General features: G+C 44.7%; 1 protein-coding gene and 1 non-coding gene across 6 annotated transcripts in view; both read left to right on the top strand.

Annotated features, from left to right (window-relative positions):
* The window catches only part of LOC126335107 (protein tweety), an 866,725-nt gene that overhangs the window by 501,145 nt on the left and 343,800 nt on the right, over positions 1 to 21,780 (top strand). The window lies entirely within an intron of this gene.
* Trnat-ugu (transfer RNA threonine (anticodon UGU)) lies at positions 3,280 to 3,353 on the top strand. Its single transcript has one exon. It is a non-coding gene; the product is annotated as a tRNA-Thr (tRNA).

Raw genomic sequence — 21,780 nt, 5'->3', positions numbered from 1 at the left:
TTCGAATCTTGCCTCGGGCATGGATGTGTGAGATGTCCGTAGGTTAGTTAGGTTTAAATAGTTCTAAGTTCTAGCTAATTGATGAATTCAGATGTTGAGTCCCATAGTACTCAGAGCCATTTGAATCATTTAAGACCACTTCTGTCGTGCTGACTGGAAACATGGGCTACTTTTAATAGAGGACCAACTTGCTATTATTATTATTATTATTATTATTATTATTATTATTATTGCGCTAAAGAGCAGTCACCGGTAGACAGACATCCACAAGAGAATGAAGAATGCGTATGGGGCAGCATGCCTGTTGAAAACCGCCGTTGGGGAATGGTGTGCCGTTCCGGGCTGGTCGCGATTCTACACAAAACGGCGATCGATCTGGGAGGCCAGCCTCATCCATTGGGGACAACTCATGTGGGAGACACTCGAACACTCGCCCTGTGATCTCTCCTCACACGATTAATGCGCCTTCGATGCCTTAAAGAAAAGCATTTGTAGGATCGACGATTCCTGTCGGACGGAGATGTCCAGCAGGCAGTTACGGAATTTTTCACGCAGCAAGGCACGGTGTTTTATCAGACGGGTGCGTCGGATGATTGCTTCATTGCTTAAGGCGATGTTGCCTGATTGGCATACCGATTCTGGACCGTGCGGCCTTTGAAAAGAAACTTTTGATCGCCCCCTAATACCACAGTCAGTTGCTATCGGCTGTTTTCCAGCTTCATGTGCGCACTTGTATTCTCGTATATGTACCTTCACCCTTTATGGGAGCACACAAATGTAGACTGGATCTGTCAGCTCAATACGTAATCGCTGTCGAGTAAATATGAGCGAGAAAAACGGAAACTCTGTAAAATAGCAAACAAATTGGAAATTTGTGGTAAGGTTTTATGGGACCAAAGTGCTGAGGTCATCTGTTCCTAACCCTACACACTGCTTAATCTACCTTACGCTATGGACAACACACACACCCTTGCCCGAGGGGAGAGGACTGAAACCACCGACGTGGGGAGCCGCACGGACCATGACAAGGTGCCTCAGACCGCGTGGCTAAAATAGTATTACTTCCATTGTGGCATACGTAATTAACCATAAAAACTGGCAATGTATTGCACGGAATATGAGTTTTTATATCTGCGTACCTGTGTCACTACGACACTAATGCTATTTGAAAGCGTTTCCGTTTTTCTCTCTCGCGTTTCCTCGACAGGGATTACGTACTAAGACGACAGATGGAGCCTAGATTTGTGTGCATCCGCTAAGGGTGACGGTGTACATTTACGAGAATACGAGTACGTGCACGAAAACAACAAACAGCCGAAATCAAAGGGTCGTGTTGTAAACGACAGTGACTGCGTTATACCCGGGGAGGAATATGGAACTGTATTTGAATAAATTTTTGGCCGTGGCACCCGAAATGAAAGGAAGGAATCCATAGAAAAGTGATGCGCGGATGAATGAAGTTGCTTCCACCACCACCACCTGAAGAGATTTTCAAACAGATGTTTTGGAACCGTGTAACTACCGAAGATGACAGGACATTTATGTCTGTGACGAAAACTACTGTGACTATCGGCAAGTTCAATGCAGCTGTAACACTTAGCTGTCTCGGCAGGAAGTGGGACAAGCATGTAATGGCAGTTGTGGGGAAGGCGGATAGTCGTCTTCGGTTCATTGATAGAATTGTGGGAAGACGTGGTTCATCTGTAAAGGACACCGCTTATAAAACACTAATACGACCTATTCTTGAGTAGTGCTCGAGCGTTTGGGATCCCTATCAGATCGGAGCAATTCAGAGGCGGGCTGCTAGATTTGTTACAGGTAGGTTTGATCATCACGCGAGTGATACGGAAGTGCTTCAGGAACTCGGGTGGGAGTCTCTGGAGGAAAGGAGGCGTTCTTTTCGTGAATCGCTACTGAGGAAATTTAGAGAACCAGCATTTGAGGCTGACTGCAGTACAGTTTTACTGCCGCCAACTTATATTTCGCGGAAAGACCACAAAGATAAGTTAAGAGAGATTAGGGCTCGTACAGAGGCATATAGGCAGTCATTTTTCCCTCGTTCTGTTTGGGAGTGGAACAGGGAGAGGCGATGCTAGTTGTGGTACGAGGTACCCTCCACCACGCACCGTATGGTGGATTGCTGAGTATGTATGTAGATGTAGATACGTAGATGTAGATGAAGATTTTTGAGTAAATATCCACCGGCTAGCATTTGTCTTCCTACATGATGCGGCATTTGCTTAGTCCGCACTAGCAGCGTATTTGCTGGGTGTAGATCTCATGGCTCCCAAATAAGTTCCAGCACAAGCGAACTGTAATGCAGTCATTCTTTTCCCGAAATCTTGTGCCTCGGACGATGATCCAGCCGCGAGATCTTTACGCTGTCGGTGCGCCCGGAGACGCGCTGAACCGTACAGTAGCAGCGAAGTGCGTATCGCGGAGCAGCGCTGGAGCGGTTCCCGCCCCAATCCCGGCTCGTTACCCGCGGCCTGGAGCGCTGCCAGTCGAGGGCTGTGGCGCTGGCGTCTCACCAGCTCCGGCATTGCCTCATCCGCTCTGGTCTGCCTACCACCAGTCTCTGGGCCCGGCGCGCCACCGTTTCCCACGGCGAGGTCAGTTTAGAAGGTGAAACGCCTTTTCAGACCACGTAGAATAATACCCCCTCCACCAAACACCTCTGTTTTCTGTTACAGTCACAACTGTTCTACTTGTCCGATGCTGACCTTCATTCCTAGAGTCTTGTGCAGATCTCCACATTCCTCAGTGGCTGCTACACCCAATCCTTGTCAGCGTTTTGTCTGTGCCGTCTCGTCCTGATGCTGTTCCAGCTGGAGAATGCGCTATGAAGAACCCGCACAGTTCCTCGAAGATACGAAAGTGGTCTGTGGTACATCACGCAATTAGCGTTCTATTGGTTAGCTTTGAGTAATTACAAAACAGTGCCGCGTATTTTGTCGTTTCTGACGGTTTTGTTATCCATCAAAGACACTTTACCTTACCTAAGGAGTATGAACAAATCCGAGAGCTGCAAGACCACCAATGGTATCTGTACAGATACCAGCTACGTATAGACAAGACTTACCGGCCAATGATCTTCTTCAGTGCGGATGCGCTCACATTTCCCGAACTCTTACGGGAATCGGAAGATTGACTGCCGCGAGTAATGAGTATGGTAGACAGGGGCACTACAAACGTAGTGAGTGGGCAGAAAGTTGGAAAGTGTGGGACTCACGGGCAGCGTCTCAGAGATAAATCCCTGCAGTCTCGCTATCTTCTTTGTCCTCGGTGGCTCAGTCGCATAGAGCGTCTGCCGTGTAAGCAGGAGGTCCCGGGTTCGAGTCCCGGTCGGGGCACACATTTTTCAACTGTCCCCGTAATATTTATCAACGCCTGTAAGCAGCTAAAGTTCTGGATTTAATTATAATTTCATCCTTCGAGAGCTGCAAGATCACCAATGGTATCTATACAGATACCAGCCTCATACGTGAATGGATGCAGGTGGCCGGACAGGATGCGCACTTACGTGTCACCTGTCAGAGTCATATCTAGACGTATCAGGAGTCCCAGATCACTCCAAGTGCACGCGCCCCACACCACTGCAAAGCCTCCACCAGCTTAAACAGTCCCATGCTGGCATCCAGGGTCCATGGATTCATGGGGTTGTCTCCATACCCGTCCACGACCATGCGCTCAATACAGTTATAAACGAGACTCGTCCGACCAGGCAACATGTTTCCAGTCATCAAAAGTCCAACGTCGGTGTTTACGGGTCCAGACGAGGCGTAAAGCTTTGCGTCGTGCAGTCATCAAGGGTACAGGAGTGGGCCTTCGGCTCCGAAAGCCCATACCGATGTTGTTTCGATGAATAGTTCGCACGCTGACACTTATTGATTCCCAGCAGTGAAATCTGCAGCAATTTGCGGAAGGGTTGCGCTTCTGTCACGTTGAACAATTCTCTTCAGTTGTCATTGGTCCCGTTGTCGCAGAGATGTCGGAGATTTGATGTTTTACCGGATTCAGAATGTATAAATGTGTGTGAAATCTTATGGGACTTAACTGCTAAGGTCATCAGTCCCTAAGCTTACGCACTATTTAACCTAAATTATCCTAAGGACAAACACACACAGCCATGCCCGATGGAGGACTAGAACCACCGCCGGGACCAGCCGCACAGTCCATGACTGCAGCGCCCTACACCGCTCGGCTAATCCCGCGCGGCGTTTTACCGGATTCCTAGTATTCACGGTACACTCGTTAAATGGTCGTAGCCGCACTGATTGGCCGTGAGGTTTGAGGCGCCATGTCTCGGATTGTGCGGCCCCTCCCGCCGGAGATTCGAGTCCTCCCTCGGACATGGGTATGTACGTTGTTCTTAGCATAAGTTAGGTTAAATTACTTTAAGTAGTGTGTAAGTCTAGGGCCGATGACCTCAGCAATTTGCTCCCTTAGGAATTCACACACATCTGAACATTTGGAATGGTCGTACTGGAAAATGCCTACTCCATCGCTACCTCTGAGATGATGTGTCCCATAGCTCGTGCACCGACTATGACACCTCGTTCAAACTCACTACTTAAATTTTGATAACCTGTCATTGTTGCAGCAGTAACCAATCTAACAACTGCGTCAGACACTTGTATTACGTAGGCGTTGCCGACCGCAGCGTCGTATTCTGCCTGTTCACATTTCCTTGTATTTGAATACGCATGCCTATAGTAGTTCCTTTGGCGCTTCATTGTAGATGCAGATGTGGGTGTAGAGTGATGCCTTTAGTAAGACGACGTCTCCACATCCACTTGCTTCCTATTGGTTGTCGAACGGGTGGCCACTGATGCCGGCCACGCCACACACAAGGAAGATGACCTCGCCCCTGCTGCTGCGCAACCGCCGTGCAGCGGCTTCTGGGAGGATGTTGGCGAGCGGCCATCACTCCAGCACACGACCCAAGGCAAACAGGACCACGGCCGCTGTTACACCCTCTGCCCCCTGTCGTTCTAACTGCATTCTTCTTAGCATACCAAACACAAGTCGTCACTCCGTTTTCCTCTGGCCCACAAAGTGCGATAGCCCTCCTCCCCCGCAGTTCAGAATCGAGTTTCTGACTGTTCACATGCGATCCGTTAGTCCAGCCACAGACTAGAACTTTGGACGGCTCAGAAGCTACCCACATTTCTGTTTCGTGCCAGAAGAACCGCACAGGTAGCTAGTACCTCGCTGAAACCGTGTATTCCTGAGCTGCGGGGAGCGTTCCAGAGGACACAAAATCATCTCCAGTACTAGCATCATAGCGCAAATCCCTAAGTACGAATACTTATTTAATCAATGAGAAATATGTAAAAAATGTAAATGCCGGATAGAAATGTTGGCGCGGAATCCTAGGGGGTGAAATCAGTCACTAGTCGGAAAGTTTGTTCTTCTTCCGCGCGCATTGGCTCCTTTCCTTGCTCTTATATGAGAGTACAGTCGTGTGTGTATTTGTGGAGTGCATGTGTGTGTAATAGAAGCATGTGCGGTGTAGTATTGTGATGATGATGATGATGATGATGATCTATGAGAGAACGCCGTCACATAGGGGAGTCGTAGGAACGGGAACAAACAATGGAGCACTCGGAGTAAGTGACAGTGCTACCAACAGTTCAGTACAAACTTTACCAATTAGCAAACAAAACACTCGCGCGTAGTCGACCTGTTTACAACATACCCCATCGCGCGCAGCCGACGCTTTTGCTAAGGTGATGCTGAATATTCTCTCGCGTAGCCGGTCAAACAGTGAACCCTCCCGCACGACCGCTCAAGGTAGCCGTGTCTTGCCACGGTTCGCGCGGCTCCCCCCGTCGGAGGTTCGAGTCCTCCCTCGGGCGTGGATGTGTGTGTTGTCATTAGCGTAAGTCAGTTTAAGTTACATTAAGCAGTGTGTAAGCCGAGGCACCGATGACCTCAGCAGCTTCGTCCCACATTTACCTTACCGCGCGCAGTCGGTACAAATCCGCTTTAGCGACCTCGGCTGCGAGGAAGTATGTGACACGCGTATAACGGTGGCGTACGGCTTAGGTTAATACAACTGGAATGGAAATTTGCGGGCTGATTTAAACTGCAAGCTGGGCCGGGACTACAACCTGGAACTACATTTCTTGAAGCAACGCCGATCCAGCGAGGTATGCAGGAGAACTTCTGTAAAACCTGGAGAGAGATACTGGAAGAAGTGAGGGCGCGTCTTGCGGTGTACCTGGGTAGCTCAGCCAATGAGAGCATTGCCCGTAAATCATAAGGTTCCAGGACCCACTCCTGGGCCATAACATAACACTAATCTGCCAGGAAATTTCAGAAACGTGGCATACTCTCCCGCTGAGTAAAGGTATCATTCTGACAGCAATTAGTACTTTATACTCGGTAATTCTTTACATTGATCTGTCGCTTGCTGTGTTCCCAATTCTGTGTTCCCTGAAACCTGTACAAATGTTTATTTGGCACTTGGCGGACAAACATGTACTTGGCTTCGTAATCGTTGGAAACAAGTTGCTACAAATACAAAAAGATACGTATCTCACTCGTTTTAAAATCAGTGTAATTTCTTCACTTGTTTCGGTGTTTAATAAGTCATTTTTTCACTATACTTTCATTTTGCAACATTCGTTGTGCCAACGTGGCATGTCATATAATGTGGTTAAATTGTTTAAACTTTCGCGTCTGTTATTTCCAGCTTTATTTGATTTTATCTTGTTTTCATTTCGGATCGGACAACATCCCGGCGGAGACAATGCCAAGCATTATCAAAAGCTTGTGCATCTTTCCTGAAGACTCATTTAATCCATGTTTGTTTATGTTTCAGGGACTCCATTTGGTTATGAATCCATGCTTTTTCTTGGTCAGCTGTTTAGTTTATTCCAGGAACAATGTCAGTTTATCCCTGCAGTTGCACCATATAATTTGTCTTGATGGGAAATTAATTCCCAATCGATTTCAAGACTATGAAATCATTAAGTACCAAAAACTATAGAAATAGAAGTATTCTAGGGTCGTCACCAATTTTCTCTCATTTCGACATACTTCTTTATTTGTGACTGTTTATAAATTGCTGAATTTAGTACATCATTGTCATCAACGCAGAGTACGCCTATTTTCGGTACATCATTGTCATCGATGCAGAGTACGCCTGTTTTCGTCGCAGTTACTTCTCTTAAACTATTCACAAGGAGTGTCTTGTATGTGCCCTTAAGCTCCTAGATTCCGCATTACGGTTTTGAGCATAGAATTGCTGTAAGAGTAAATTAAAATGTAGCTGGCTTCTCTTTATCTACTTCTGACCGTTCGTTCAGCTGTTTTATATAGGGAAGTCAGAATGTACAAAAATGATTGCGAAATGTACCAGCATATGCAGAGAGTCGAAGCTTGCAACAGATATTGCGAGTTGACCCACAACATAAACAAAGGTAACATTTTGCGTATAAACTCATCTTTAAGAAAGAAAGTCTTCGTAGGTAAAAAACGAGCTGTAAGACTAATATGTGATGCTCACCCTAATCATCTTATAGACATCTGTTTAAAGAGTTGCGCCTTCTGACTACTGCTACAGTATATTCATTCCCTCATGAAGTTTGTTGTAAATAATCCATTGCAGTTCAAAAGAAACAATGAAGTACATAATTTCAGCCAGAACGAAAAATGTCATTCGTTTGCCAGATCAGTATTATATTTAGCACAAAAATGGGTGCATAATGGTGCAACCAAAAATTTTTTACCACTTGCCCGAGGATATAAAATGTTAAACACACAGCAAAGTAAAATTTGAAAACAAGCTGAACAAGTTTCTCCTTCATAACTCCTTCTGCTCCGTACAAAAATTTCTGTTGTTGCAATGTGTAAAAGGTGATGGGTATACATACATCTGTATGTTAAAAAAATTAAAAATAACTAATGAATGTTTAGTATATAGTCATATTTTACAAATTAATTTGCGATGTGTATGTAAAATGACTCGTACATTCCATTATGTTTATTCTACTTTTGTTGATTTTCATCTTATAAGCTCTTTTAAAAAGTTTAATGACTGTATTCAACTGCTGTTTCTAGTCCTTAGCTACCAGTGACAGAATTACAATGTCATGGGCAAATCTCGAAGTTTGTATTTATTCTGCCTGAACTTTAATTCCTTCAGAAAATTTTTCTTTTGCTTCCTTTACTGCTTCGTCACTGTACAGATTAAATGACATGGGGGAGCGGCTGTAACGGAAGTGTTCGATTAGTCTCTGTAAGTCCATCTTTTCAGAGATGGTAGCGGGACTCGGCTGTACGATACAGGATGTCAAATCAAACAACTTTCAGCCGTCTAGTTTCCAAACTTATTTTATTTGACTACCAGTTTCGGCGATTTACTACGTCATCTTCCTGGTTTTGACCGGAATCGAGATGGAGTCTTCCTATACGTCGGTTACGGCCAAAAACAGTTAAAATACGAAACACACAGACAGGTGGCGGAGGGGAAAGGAAAGTAGAAGAATAGGCTACGATATTCCCACACTCCCTTCTCTATTCTGCTTCCCTTTCATGACGTAAGACTCTTATAACTTCCGTCTGGTTTCTGTACAAGTTGTAACTAACCTTTCCCTCCCAGTAGTTTAGTCTTGTTACCTTCAGAACTTCGAAGTGTGTATTTCGATCAATAGTGTCAAAAACGTTCTGTAAATCTAAAATTGCTTCAAATATAGAATTGCCTTTCCATAACCTATCTTCCAGGGTACTGTTATAGGGTTAATAATGCCTCGAGTGTTCCTACATTTCTCCTAAAACCAAACTGATCATCCCCGAGACCTCTACTAGTTTTCCATAATTCGTGTCAGTATTTGGCAATAAGTACGAATTTAACTGATAGTTCGATAATATTGACAAACATCAGCACCTGCCTAGTTTGGAATGTTTTTCAACCTTTTTCTTGAAGTCTGTGCGTGTTTCACATGTCTCAGATATCTTGTACAACAGATGGAATAGTTTTGTCACTACTGGCTCTCCCAGAAATGTCAATGATTGTGAGGGAATGTCGGCTAGTTCAGCAGCCTTTTTTAGACGTAGGTCCTTCAGTGTTCTTGTCAAATTCTTCTCGCAGTATCATATCCGCCATCTCATCTTTAAGTAATTTCTCGCCCATTGCTGGTGTAGCTCACCTAGGCCTGTATATGGCGAAGGTAGAATTCGCGAATTTTAGGTAGGCCATACGTATTGTAACCTGTGTTATTTCCTCCCTCCGTTCGTAATTGGTACTGGAAAAGCAGGCTGAGGTGCGGCGAATGACAATCTTACACGATGTGCCCTCCACGATACGTCGTAATGTGATGCGTATGTTAGTGCTGTCTCGGGGTACTGCTCCCTGTTTCTCTCTTGGCCTGCCAATTCTAACTGCTTCCTCTGGACAGTTCTGGTCGCTGTGAGGGAGCGAAACCGCAGAGGCGCGTGTGTCATACTATTACAGCCGGGTGCAGGGGTTTCCCAAGGCGCAAACTTAGATTACCACATCGCAGCCAAGCGCCTCCGGTGCGTGCATAAGGAAGTAGCGGTGGAGGAAGGGGAATCTGTTTTCTCATACCCCTGGGACAGCAGTCGCATGCTCTACGTGTCAGATGTGACCGGACTGTGTGGAAATGTGTGTCTGCTGCGAAGTGGGAACTTTGCCGAGAGGCAACTGCGGGCCACAGCTCGGTGGTGGGACTGAGTATGACAAGAAATCTATTGAGTGCTACAGGGTGTTTCAAAAATGACCGGTATATCTGAAACGGCAATACAAACTAAACGAGCAGCGATAGAAATACATCGTTTGTTGCAATATGCTTGGGACAACAGTACATTTTCAGGCAGACAAACTTTCGCAATTACAGTAGTTACAATTGTCAACAACAGATGGCGCTACGGTCTGGGAAACTCTATAGTACGACATTTTCCACATATCCACCATGCGTAGCAACAACATGGCGTAGTAGTCGTATGTAGTAGTATGTGTAGAACGTTGAGCTACGTATCAAATTTTAAAGAATGCATATAGAATTATATTAGTGTAACCGTGCGAGGAGAACTGATGGAACGTGATGGCATGCAACCGAAAGCGAAACGGTCTGTCGTGGAGCTTGTCGTGAAACTGGCTACCCTTTAAGCTGTAGCTGCAGATAGTGGGATAATATGTTTTATAGGCACGATAAAAAAATACAGAGGCTGAATTTGTCCAGTGCTTCCAGCTGGTATGAACACCAACGTCGCACACTACACAGGGGGGATAATTCACACTAAAGGAGTGTGATTTTTATTCGCCGACCAGGAATCAAGTAAAAGCAAGTTATTTTGACAAGCTACTGGCCAAAAGCAGTGCTCATACCATAGTTGTAGTTACGATAGGATGCTTGGATAGCCTAACGCAGAGTTTTTCAACCTGTGGGTCGCGGCCACCTAAGGGGTCGCAAAGCCTTGCTGAGATGGTCGCGGTCGCAGGAGAAAGCAGTTGCAGCATGGCTGGTAACGTATGTTTCATGACGATCATCTGCTAGGGTACGAGGGGCATTTGGAAAGTCCGTGCAAAGTCCGAGAGATGGCACCACCGGCGCGTATCGAGGTCATGTTTAGTTAGTAGCATCTTTGGAAAGAACGCACACCAAGTTTCAGCCATATTGGTCTATTTCTTTGTGTTTGGGATTCGTGTGATTCAAGGAAGTCGGGTGATTGTCAAAAAAAGAACGAAAAACAATTTCGTGTGGTGATTAAACTTTACTTTATGAAAGGCAAAACGCCTCAGAAGACTAAAGAGAAGCTTGATAAACATTACGGTGACTCTGCACCTTTGATTAGAACAGTTTATAATCAGTTTCAAAATTTTAGGAGTGGCCATATGTGCACTAGTGATGCTGAACGTTATGGACGCCCGTGGAGGTTACGACTCTAGAAATCATTGATAAAATCCATGATATGGTGATGGATGACAGAAGAGTTAAAGATCGTGAGATTGCTAGTGCTGCGGTCATCTCGAATGAACGGGTACATAACATTCTGCATAAACATTTGGACATGAGAAAGCTATCCGGAAAATGGGTTCCGCAATTGCTCACGCTTGATCAAAAACGGAATCGTGTGACGTGTTGCAAGAATGGTTTTCAGCTGTTCAAGAAGAATCCGCAGGACTTTAAGCGTCGTTTAGTCACTGTGGATGAAACATGGATACATTACTGTACTCCTGAGACCAAACAACAATCTAAACAGTGGGTTACCAATTGAGAATCTGCACCAAAAATGGCGAAGACCAGTCCTTCGGCAGGAAAGGTTATGGCGACTGTCTTTTGGGATTCGCCAGGGATAATCCTCATCGACTATCTGGGAAAGGCTAAAACTATTACAGGTGCATATTATTCATCATTATTGGACCGTTTGAAAACCGAGCTGCAAGAAAAACGCCGCCGATTGGACTGCAAAAAAGTCATTTTCCATCACGACAATGCACCGGCACACAGACGTTGTGGTCGCAAAATTATTAGAAATAGGATGCGAACTCGTTTCACATCCCCTCTATTCTCCAGACTTGGTTCCCTTGGACTATTATTTGTACCCCAATTTGAGTAAATGGCTGACGGGACAAAGACTTTATTCAAACGAGGAGGTGATTGCAGCAACTAATACCTACTTCGCAGACTTGGAAATTCCTATTATTCGAAAGGGATCAACAAAATTAGAACAGCGTTGGACGAAGTGTGTAAGTCTAAAGGGAGAGAAAAATAAAAAAGGTTTTCCCCAAACACGTAAGCAGTTTTTGTTTTTGCACGGTCTTTTCAAACGCCCCTCGTATAAATGTCACATGGAAGTGACAAGTTTTCTTGAAAGCACCTTGCAAATTCGCTCACGTTCAGATTTGGTATTTTTATTATGGTTTCGGGGGTCATCAGAATATTTTTACTCGTAGAGGGCTCGCGTATTCAAAACTGTTGACAAACACTGGCCACTGGCCACTGGCCTAACTGTAAGGCGACGGCTCGCGATAGGCGGGAAATCCAGGTTCGAGTCCCGGTCCGACACAAATTTTCACTGTCGTCATTCCATTCTACACCTTTTGTTGTCATCGTTCCTTTATACAGCTGACTGTAGTCCATACTCGCAATTATGAATACATTTATTGTATTGTACTAGTTCTCTTGTGCCCTGTGACGTAAATGTTTCCTACTGCCTTTGCAAGATCACGCACACCAGATAGAATCGTAGGGGACACAGCACCTCCAACTTCTCGCAGTACAATAAACAACTTTCTAGCTAATTTACCATCGAGATTAACAGTCGTCCAATAGTGTCGCACTATTTGAAGTTGTGCAGCCATCCACTACTTCCCTTTGAATCTCTCTAATTTATGTCACGCGCAGTTTGATATGCATAACTTAGTAGGTCACCTGATACGCATAATTTAGTAGGTCACCATCATTCACATCCCGTAGAAATTTGTATCGAGTATCCATGAAACGTTCAAACATCGGTTTTTGTAACAAGTGCGCCCTGTCCTCCCATGAACATCCATAGCTTTTCTTATGGACTACACGGTCATATTGATGCGGATTTATTCGGAACATTCGTAGTTAGCTTTTTTAATAATTTTTACTATGCTGCGGATAATCTTCGATGTACGTAATTATGTTCAGTACCCGCTCCTTGGACAACGACTGTCCTTTACCACGTTTCACTGGAGATGGGATGTGTGGCTCCTTATCCGTCAAGGATGATGAACTACACGGTTCGACATTTGTTTCAGTATCACTTTCACTTGTTAAGCACGTATCGTCATCACTGTACTTTTCGTGTAAATTGTCAGCCTCATCATTGTAATTGTCGTCTACAATGACCGCACAGTCGAACGTACACGACAGCACACATTCCAATGGCTCATCTTACAGAAACGCTAATATTTCATCTGCAATTTTTTTCTCATTCTGCGAAATTTCTTGGGTTCCTTTCTGACGAAATGTCAACTTCGTCAGCTGTTGATGTAGACGTAATGTCTGCTTTGTTTACAGTTGCCATTGCTGTGCACTGTATCAACACCTCAAGCAACGCAGCTCTGTTGTGAGACTCGTCACCGAAGCAGTTCAACTACGCTCCGTACCCTCGTACTGTGCTCACCATTGCATGCCTGCAGTCCCGCCCTCTGTTGCGATTAGCCGGCAATATTGTGACTGCATGATAGGCAATATGTGTGGCGTCGAATGCCGTAAATATCATAGGACTTTTCTGACCCCGCAGTGCAGGGTTTCCTTGTGAGTCAGTCGGTAGTGTTGCGGAAGCCCTTGGAGGGGTGTGGGCGGACTTACCGCAAAAAGACGGTGAGCAAGTTAAGCAACTCTGTGTAGCGACGTGCTGCGGACAGATTACAGTCACTGCAACGTACATCTCTCTGGACAAAATAAGGGAGTTCGGGGTTCGTACAGAGAGGCATGGGCAATCATTTTTCCATTGCTTCATTTGCGAATGGATCCGCGTAGTATGGGCTAAACTATCAGTTACGTGTGATAGGTTACAACGTTCCATTTCCAACCTGATATTAGGTTCCAGATATCTATAATTATTTAAGATCTACCACGTAGGCCTTAATGTATAATAAAAGCAGCGGAACATTTCTCTTTGCTGTAGCAATATTTTCTAAGTGTAGTATATATTTAAGGAAACCATTTTAAACTGTGATTTGTTTAACACCTAAACAGTGTAATTATGAAGTTTATTTCAGTCAGTGCCATATACGTTTTTGTCAGTAGTATGACAAATATGAACTACTCGATTTAGACAAACGTCTTTCAACAGATGGACTTCGCATTTACAGTATATCACGTCTTCGTAGCACGCGATTTCAGGACTGTTCGCGAGAGCTCCGACACACTGGGAGCTGTGAACGTGCCAGCGAGCCATCAGCTGCTTCTGCTTTCGCAGTTAAACGACGGGGCACTCTCTCGTCCCCTCTGCAGTCACCTAAGCAACAAACGTATTCTTCCAGCCGTAGCAACACACTGCGCGCAGAGCTGTCTGCGTCTTTAATACAGTAGGTAGGCAGAACTCTTACGCTGCGGATAGTATTGATTTGGTTGAAATTACTGAAAAGGTTAACGAGGGGAAGAAAAGTTTTCTAACAAAAATATTCTACAGTTTTCTCATCGCTATCCAAATACGTGGTGAACGGTGTAAATCCGCTTTTCCGTTGGTGAACCGTACGCTACTAAAAATTTATGATGCCCTGCGTGGAACGCGTTGTTTGATTAACACTTGCTGTTCTGTAACAGAACTATTATCGTACTTGGTGGTATCCAACAGTTCACGAAATTTGAATTTTGTGAACTACTGTTTACGAGTACACTGAAATGCCTCATACATGCTTTTTGTACCAGCGTAGCCACGTGGCTGTGGGGTGAGTGCATTTCTTGAATTTGCATCTCGTGGTGGTGGGGTAGCGTTCTCGCTTCCCACGCCCGGGTTCGATTCCCGGCGGGGTCAGGGATTTTCTCTGCCTCGTGATGGCTGCGTGTTGTGTAATGTCCTTAGGTTAGTTAGGTTTAAGTAGTTTTAAGTTCTAGGGGACTGATGACCTAAGATGTTAAGTCCCATAGTGCTCAGAGCCATTTGAACCGTTCCTTGAATTTGAGAATGTTTCAGCTATCGTGTTCCCGCAAAGTTGCGGCTATGCTGTTGCTAACATCTACATCTACATTTATACTCCGCAAGCCACCCAACGGTGTGTGGCGGAGGGCGCTTTACTTTGAAACGTCCGCTTAGAAAAATTAATGAATGACTGTGCTCATAAACCTCTTACATTATTTGCTTTTCAAACAGCTGAGCAAAACTGAACGTACTCAGACATTACTCTCTTTACTTATTCTGATCAACACTAAACTGACACACAATATTTTTAGCGCAACGCGATCTGACTTTTAATAATCCCTACAAAAGAATGGCCCTGACTAACAATAACCTATATCTTTCATGAATCACTTACCTCACAAAAACCTTCGTTACTCGAACTACTGCAATACAGCGAGCGCCAATACTGCCAGCTAAATAAAAGATTCTAACTACTGAACTCACTAACTACTGATAGGCATAGTTAGCAACTGGAAGATTTTGATAAAGAACAAACAATCTATTTACCTTAATAGTGTGCAAATGTCATAATATGCATATCAGCTCGTGACATCCAGTCTTACAAATTTACTGTCTCTGATGGACACACGTCCAGATCGTCCGCTCTCAAAACTCCGCCATCTCTCTCCCCACATCCACCACTACTGGCGGCTCACCTCCAACTGCGCAACGCTACGCGCTGTCCACCACCAACTGCCCAACACTACAATAGCAAATATTCCAACAATGCAAACCAGCCACAGACTGCACCCAGCACAGTCAGTGATTTTCATACAGAGCGCGACGTGGCGTTACCAATATAAAAACCTAAACAGCCTACTTACAACATGCCACTGTCATTACCTCCCTTTCCTGTTCCAGTCGCGTATGGTTCGCTGGAAGAAGGACTACCGGAAAGCCTCCGTGCGCGCTCGAATCTTTCTAATTTTACATTCGTGATCTCCTCGGGAGGTATAACTAGGGGGAAGCAATATATTCGATACCTCATCCAGAAACACACCCTCTCGAAACCTGGACAGCAACCTACACCGCGATGCGCCTCTCTTGCAGAGTCTGCCACTTGAGTTTGCTAAACATCTCCGTAACGCTATCACGCTTACCAAATAACCCTGTGACGAAACGCGCCGCTCTTCATTGGATCTTCTCTATCTCCTCCGTCAACCCGACCTGGTACGGATCCCACACTGATGAGCAATACTCAAGTATAGGTCGAACGAGTGTTTTGTAAGCCACCTCCTTTGTTGATGGACTACATTTTCTAAGGACTCTCCCAATGAATCTCAACCTGGCACCCTCCTTACCAACAATTAATGTTATATGATCATTCCACTTCAAATCGTTCCGTACACATACTCCCTGATATTTTACAGAAGTAACTGCTACCAGTGTTTGTTCCGCTATCATATAATCATACAATAAAGGATCCTTCTTTCTAGGTATTCGCAATACGTTACATTTGTCTATGTTGTGGGTCAGTTGCCACTCCCTGTACCAAGTGCCTATCCGCTGCAGATCTTCCTGCATTTCGCTGCAATTTTCTAATGCTGCAACTTCTCTGTGTACTACAGATAGAGCAGCGTGTTTTAAACAAGGTAAATGAACTGAAGTATACGACGGCTGTAAATACTACCAGTATAACAGGACTATTGTCAGTTGATGAGTTGCGCGCCGCAAAGCATAATTTTTACTTATTTTCTTGCGACAGCAACAACAAAAAAATTGTAAAGTATAATTTTCCGTCTCGACGAGCTATACGGTTTAAATAACGTGCAAGCTGTGACGCAAGTTAACGGTTGCGTTGTGTCCGTATGTATGTAGTCACGTTGTCACAAGAAAATACGTAAGTTGGGACTTAAATAGCGTCAACACTTCTATGGAGACACTATGCAATGGAATCTACTATTGACGCTCACAGCACACGTTGTTGACATATCTACCTTACCTCCGAGCAAATTGACTCGCCCGTCCCACGTCACCGGCGAGAGCACGAACAGAGGAAACACAGTGACTTGTGAGCGAGCGGTCCAACGTAACGGTGTCACTATGATTTAGAAACAGGAACACCGGAGTTGGATCAAGACTGATTGTGCCAGAGGCCGTACAGCACGTCAGTGTCATCAAGGTTTTCAAGAGGCGTGTGAGGAATCGGCATTGCCGTGCGGAATAGTGGCACGTTGGGTAAAAGCCTTCAACGAAGGTCGGCAAACTGTGGCAGACATGCATCGGGTAGGTCGTCCTAGCGTCTCTGAAGAAGAAGTGCGTGCTGTTGCCGCGTTAGTGGACAGTGATCGACGCCATACGATTCGTGAGCTCGCCCACGAAACCGGATTAGCGCACACGACTGTGCTTCGCATCCGGAAGGAACGCCTGGGCATGCGAAAAATTGCATCACGATGTGTTCCGCAAGACTTGACGGAACTGCAGAAATGGATGCGTTACGACGCTGCTCAGACGCACTTGGAGTGCTATGAGCGCGAAGGAGAGGCTTTGTTACGCCGTATCGTAGCACTGGATGAGACATGGACCACATGGTACGAACCAAAACTGAAACGCCAATCCAACGAATGGCGTCATTATAGGTCGCCGCGAAAGTCGAAATTGCGTCAGACTTATGGTAATTCTCGTGCACGACGGTGGTGGTGTTATCCTAACGCATTACGTTCCTCCACGGCAGACCGTCAAAGCACAGTATTACGATTCGTTTTTGGAGCATCACCTGCGACCAGCGACACTTTCTGCGCAACCCGCCCATCATTTTGCACGACAGTGCGCTGGTGCATACAGCGCCAGCTGTGGCTGCTCTGTTCGGTCGATGGGACTGGGAAGTACTGTACCATCCACCATACTCCCCGGACGTAAGTCCTTGTCACTTTGATTTCATTCCGAAGATGAAGGAATTATTTTGTGCCATTCGCTTCAGAACTGTTCCAGAAATTCGACAGGTAGTAGACCGCTCCATTCGCACCATCAACAGAACAGGTTCTCCTAACGGTATACACGCTCTAACAATACCATCACTTGCAAAGTAGGTTAGAAGGCAGAGTAATAATGTTGCTCACGCAGCATATGTTCGCTTTATCGGGCAACAACGAAGTTATTGACTGTGGATGGTCTCGTCAGAATGGAAATAATGAAATCACTGTAAAAAAAATCATTAATTTTGGAACTTATCTTGAATGGATTCCCACATAGATTTCGTCGAAATTGTTATGGCTCATCTTGTTGATTCTAGGGTGATTCCATTTTGACTGCTAGAAGGTCCAGATTTGTATTTTAGCAATATTTTAAGACCTAACAAATGCGTTTTTCAGGAAATTCTTAAGGATCAAACAATCCCAGATCAGAACAATGGGATGGTAGAAATAATTTTTGACTTGGTGTTCACGATCCATATTTTTATTAAACTTCTTGTAAATTCACATATACTTCTTCTTCTTCTTTGTCACATCATCAAGAAAACAGTTTGGTATCATTCTTCATATATTTAATTTCCACTTTAACCAAATACAAGACTTGACTGTTCTTTTACAAAGCGAAATAACAACTTAACTTCTGCAAAGTGAAACAAAGACTGCTCTGTGCGCATTCGCGCCAAAACGGTTACAAGTAAGTCAGAGATTATGACAGTCTCACAGAAATGAATACACACAAGAACCATATCACTGTAATATATCGATGCATAGGAATACCTATACATTAATAAAACCAAATGTGAATATTGTCACAAAAATATGTCTGTTATTTCGCAGAAAAGTAGTACGATATTACTGGTATCGAGAACTGGGGTTGGAGTGCCGTAATGGTCACGTAAATAAAGAACCATTACAACGCCTACCACATCGCTGGCAACGGTTTCTACGCAACACTGGTGACTACTTTGAAGGACAGCAACGGGTGCAAACATGTAACTCTTTTGTATCAGTTGTGAATAAAGTTGCCATTAGTTAAGTTGCCACTAGTTAAGTTCCAGCCCTCGTAAAACAAAATTAGTACTCATCACTTATTCATCGTTGACAGTAAGGTATCCCTTCCGAAGCTTGAGTTCCGTTCGCCCGCACAGCCAGACGTGAGTCGGACGTCGGTCTGCAGGCTCGAACAGAACTGGGAGAGGGAACGGAGATAGGCGGCGAGCTGTTAGGAGACGGGCCCCGGATTTCGCTGCCGGCTGTGTCTGCGTTTTTGCTGCGTGGGAGTCGGGCGAGGAAACTGAGAACTTAATGGCGGCCAGAGCGCTGCCGCGGCCCCTCTGCTGCTGTCTGAGGACGGGCTCGCGGTGGCAGAAATGTCGACATCGGCAGTGCATTGCTACTGTATGTTGCAGCTGTTCGTTTTAAGTTGTTCTAGTATGATGTTGTTGTTGTTGTTGTTAGATAAACTAGTTCCCTATTCTTAAACTTTCGTGTACGTCTGTGTTGTAATGTTAACCTGAATGATGCAAGTGGTGTGATTTCGCAACCGCTATATGACAAAAAGAGTCGTCAAATCCAAATGAAACTGAATAAATGTGTTGCTGCTAACGTTTACCAGAAATAATTAGAAAACATAAAACTGTTTACTAAATAAGCTGTCCCGTGAATCTCTGCGAAGTGCGTGACGTCGCAGTAGTTCACTTGCAGTTCGAACACACAAAACTAACAGAATAAAAGTTCCAGATAAAAATTACAAAACAGATTTTAAAACAATAAATGTCCAAAGTGCTTCTTTTAAAATTCCCTGTGAAGTAATTTACATACACTTACTAAATAAAATCACAAAGTTTAAATGATGCACACGCGAATGTAATATCGTACTGTAAGAAGAAGACTGTTTGCGTAAGAAACGCGATCTTAACTGAAACTTACCTAAACTGATCCTGATCATAATTTCGAAATGTAACGAATGACTGTGAATTACCGAGGCCTGATTGTAATGTCAAACTGGCCCTAAATTTTCGTAACTTACCTTGTGGCAGCGGAAACTCGGTATAATTCTAAAGTGGTGAATACTAAAATATAGCGCAGCAGAAAACCACCCGAAGAAAAACATTTCCCAGTGTAACGCAATGAAAAGCAGCTACGCTAAGCACATCACGCTTTACTTTGAATGACTGTGTTCCGCTCAAACGCAATGCGACAAGACAATTACGAAACAAAATTTTGGGGAGGGCACGGTGGTAGAAACACGACTTCTTAATTTAACTCCTTAGCAATTACAGTCATCGTTACAAAAGACACTTCTTATAAAATATGAATCTCGTACGAAATTAGTTAACAGAATGGAAAAACAGTGGTGCATCTATAATTCTCAGTGTAAACTATCTCAACAGATCATTTTACTTCATCTCGTCTCGACAATCAGACTAACTGACCCGAACCAATAAAGAGAAAATTGGTAAGTATTTATCTGTCTCAGAATAAATAACTCGCAAGCAAGCAATACAGCGATAACATTACCTGAAATTCTTCGCAGTTCTCAAATCCGTTGTTACCAAATCATACTTCCAAAAAGCAACATCCTTTGCATTTCGGCGTAACCAACGCCCGTCTCCCTCACTCACTCCTCACTGAATGCCGCTGGCAGCGACAACGCTACTGGCTACCATACATGACGCTGCTTCTACTCAGAACCTCCGTAGCGTAACCTATTGACTACTGAAGACTTCTATGTGAAAAATATCCAGTGTACAAACATGAAGCATCACACATTCAATAATAAGAAACTAGTAACCCTGCCATGTCCGCAACAGTCTTAGTGCAAGGAAACGCGCACAAAGAAAACATAAAAGTTGCGACACCAGTCTATGAGCTAAGTCCATAAAGAGTTGCAAAGCACTTGTTCGTCGACCGATTTTTGAGTGTTACTCATCAGTCTCGGTCTCTTACCAGGCTGAATGTAAGAGAAAGACAGAGAGAGAGAGTGTGTGTGTGTGTGTGTGTGTGTGTGTGTGTGTGTGTGAGAGAGAGAGAGAGAGAGAGAGAGAGAGAGAGAGAGAGAGCGCATCGAACGAAGAGCGGTGTTTTTCGTCACGGTTTAGTGTTTTCGTGAGTACGACTGCGTTACGGAAGAAGTTCAACAAACTCCAGTGACAGATGCTAGAAGAGAGCAGCGTTGTTCGTCACGAAGACGTCTATTGTTGAAATTCAGACAGCATTCGTTTCAAGTATAATCGGGCGTCACGCCACTTCCGCCCACAAACTTCTCGCGCAATGACCACAACGAGAAAGTCGGAGAAATCAGAACCCATGCGGACGTCTACCGGGTTCTTCTGACGCACCGTTCCTGAATGGACCCGGGTAGGAGGCAGATCGTAGTGACCCCAGAAATACCCTCTGCCACACACCGTAAGGTATTCACTAAATTTATACAGTATATATACTTGCTAGTCGAATGAGTTACAGAGAAGTGCGGAACGTTTCGACGAGATTCATTAACATCTTCTGACAAAGTGTCGAAATGACTTCACCCCGCCGGCCGGAGGGGCCGAGAGGTTCTAGGCGCTTCAGTCTGGAACCGCGCGACCGCTACGGTCGCAGGTTCGAATCCTGCCTCGGGCATGGATGTGTGTGATGACCTTAGGTTAGTTAGGTTAAAGTAGTTCTAGGTTCTAGTGGACTGATGACCTCAGAAGTTAAGTCCCATAGTGCTCAGAGTCATTTGAACCATTTTTGACGTCACCCCAAGGCTTGCCACCCTCTGAGACCTTTTCATGTCAGTCTAGAGCGACGGTGTGGCTGAAAGGTTTTGCTCGTCTATCCTTTAACAGAATCGCGTGATGTGAACGCTGGGTGTCACAGTTCTCACTTCCATCGCAAAGGGATCAAAAGAAGGGGTGAAACGATTATAAGAAGGGTCGTGACGACCTTTCCCAACATGTAACATGTCCACGGTGATGTTGGACAGAATTGTGGAGAAATTTGGTGCCAATGTGACTTCATTAACCCACCATACAACTCATATGAACTTCTAAGCTGTGGCCTTTAATTCGCAAGCGTTGACACGTTGCTGTTCGAAACATGGCGGAGCCCGAGTATGAAGTAGCTCGGTGTAACGCTTTTGCACCGTTTTAGAGGAATAGAGAAGGGCTGTAGGCACCTTTAAGCAAGCCACATTTCAAAATTGTGCGCCACAATGCACGACAATTACGGGATTTCGAAAAAAGTGGTCACTTAA

This window comes from Schistocerca gregaria, chromosome 2 (assembly GCF_023897955.1).
Source record: "Schistocerca gregaria isolate iqSchGreg1 chromosome 2, iqSchGreg1.2, whole genome shotgun sequence".
NCBI classification, from domain to species: Eukaryota; Metazoa; Arthropoda; class Insecta; order Orthoptera; family Acrididae; genus Schistocerca; species Schistocerca gregaria.
Note: the sequence above shows the minus strand (reverse complement) of the source record. Positions and strands in the feature narration are given on the sequence as shown.